The 1898-nt window shown below is 38.5% G+C and overlaps 1 long non-coding RNA gene across 1 annotated transcript in view; it reads left to right on the forward strand.

Moving 5' to 3' along the window:
* Positions 1 to 501: 501 nt before the first annotated feature.
* Positions 502 to 1898, forward strand: part of LOC107301500 — a 6103-nt gene continuing 4706 nt past the window's right edge. The window contains exon 1 of the long non-coding RNA XR_001549300.1: positions 502 to 516. This is a non-coding gene — a long non-coding RNA (uncharacterized LOC107301500). The remainder of the gene's footprint in view (positions 517 to 1898) is intronic.

Below are 1898 nucleotides of genomic sequence, written 5' to 3' on the forward strand. Positions count from 1 at the left end.
TTCCTTTGTACATGAGAAAAGAAAGTAGAAACAGTGCATTTTCAAACAGTGGTTTCCCATTACCTGTACATTTGAAATTGGGAAACTCTTTAATATGCTCTAAACCAGAAATTGAAATCATGGTTACTTGTAAATTATTTAGACCAGGGGTGTCAAACTGCCGGCCCGTGGGCCGGACGCGTCATCTGGAAGCCACGCCTACCCCATTGCTGGCAATGGCAAAACCGGCCTGATACGTTGTGCGACGTCACGTGATGTCGCGAGTTTGACATGTCTGATTTAGACCTTGCTATCTCAATGAGGCCTTGAATGGACTCACCTGTAGGGCCTTTCAAATAATAATGTCTTTTGTGATTTCTCTAGATAGTTTCATTAATCACATTATTTTCAAAGAAAAAAATATTTTTTTCTGTTTGCTATTTTCTTTAGCACGATGGAATTTGCTAGTACCTGTGTAGGAACACCATATTACCTATCACCTGAAATCTGTGAAAATAAACCATATAATAATAAAACGTAAGTTCCAGAACGTACCTCTATCTTTGTGGAGAAAGACAGAGAGGGATGGTGAAATTGGAAAAAAAATGAGTTTAAAAAATGTGCAAATTTTATAGTGACTCTTGTTCCTGTCAAGTCAGCTTTCAGGAATTGTTAAAAAGTCTTCTATATTTAAGAAATAAACCTGTTTTTTTATGCAAATAGTTGTTTCTTCCAACTTTATTTTAATAAGTCTTAATTTGGAGCATGCAGTTCACTGTATAACTCCTCACAAGCCCAAGAATCTTTTTTGATAAATAATTCATTCATACTGCTTTCCAACTGGCGATTGACCTGCAGTTCTTGAAGGCCTTCTTGAAATGAAAGATAGCAATAAATATAAACATTAGTATTGCAAGCTGTCTTTGCCTTCAGACTTTTTGAACACTTCTCTGTAGAATCTACTCTTAAAAGGTCAGCTTTCTTGTAAAGCACACATTGGGTTTTTTTGCAGTTTTAAAACACCCTTTTTGGCCTTAATAGCTGCTTTAATAATATTCTGTTTGCAGGCATTAATTATAATACAATAGAACAACCTTTGAAGAAGCTACCACTTTTTCATAACCAAAGGCAGGTAGTAGTAATAATAATAATAATAGTAGAGTTGGAAGGGACCTTGGAGGTCATCTAGTCCAACCCCCTGCTCAGGCAGGAAACCCTATACCATTTCAGACAGGTGGTTGTCCAGTCTCTTCTTAAAAACCTCCAGTGTTGGAGCATTCACCGCTTCTGGAGGCAGGTTGTTCCACTGGTTAATTGTTCTAACTGTCAGGAAGTTTCTCCTTAGTTCTAGGTTGCTTCTCTCCTTGCTTAGTTTCCACCCGTTGCTTCTTGTTCTGCCTTCAGGCGCCTTGGAAAATAGCTTGACACCCTTTTCTTTGTGGCAGCCCCTGAGATATTGGAACACTGCTATCATGTCCCCCCTCGTCCTTCTCTTCATTAAACTAGACATACCCAATTCCAGCAACTGTTCCTTATTTATTTATTTATTTATTTATTTATTTATTATTATTTAAATTTCTACCCCGCCCTTCTCCCTGCAGACTCAGGGCGGCTTACAGCCTTTTTAAAAACAGGTACATGACTACAAAAATACTAACGTTAAAAAGTTAATTAAAATAAAATATTATTATAAGGCCTTTATAATTTAATTTTTTTTTTTAAAAAAAAATTATTATAAAACCAAGTTAAAAATAACCCTTAGGCCAGTCCTGCCAGTTTAAATAGCCATGTCTTGAGGGCGCGGCGGAAGGAGGGGAGATCCGGAATCACCCGGATCTCTGGGGGTAGTTCGTTCCATAGGGTGGGAGCTCCAACCGAGAAGGCCCTCCTCCTGGGGGTCGCCAGCCGGCACTGTCTGG

Source organism: Protobothrops mucrosquamatus, unplaced genomic scaffold (genome assembly GCF_001527695.2).
Source record: "Protobothrops mucrosquamatus isolate PMUCROS unplaced genomic scaffold, P.Mucros_1.0 scaffold13594, whole genome shotgun sequence".
NCBI lineage: Eukaryota > Metazoa > Chordata > Lepidosauria > Squamata > Viperidae > Protobothrops > Protobothrops mucrosquamatus.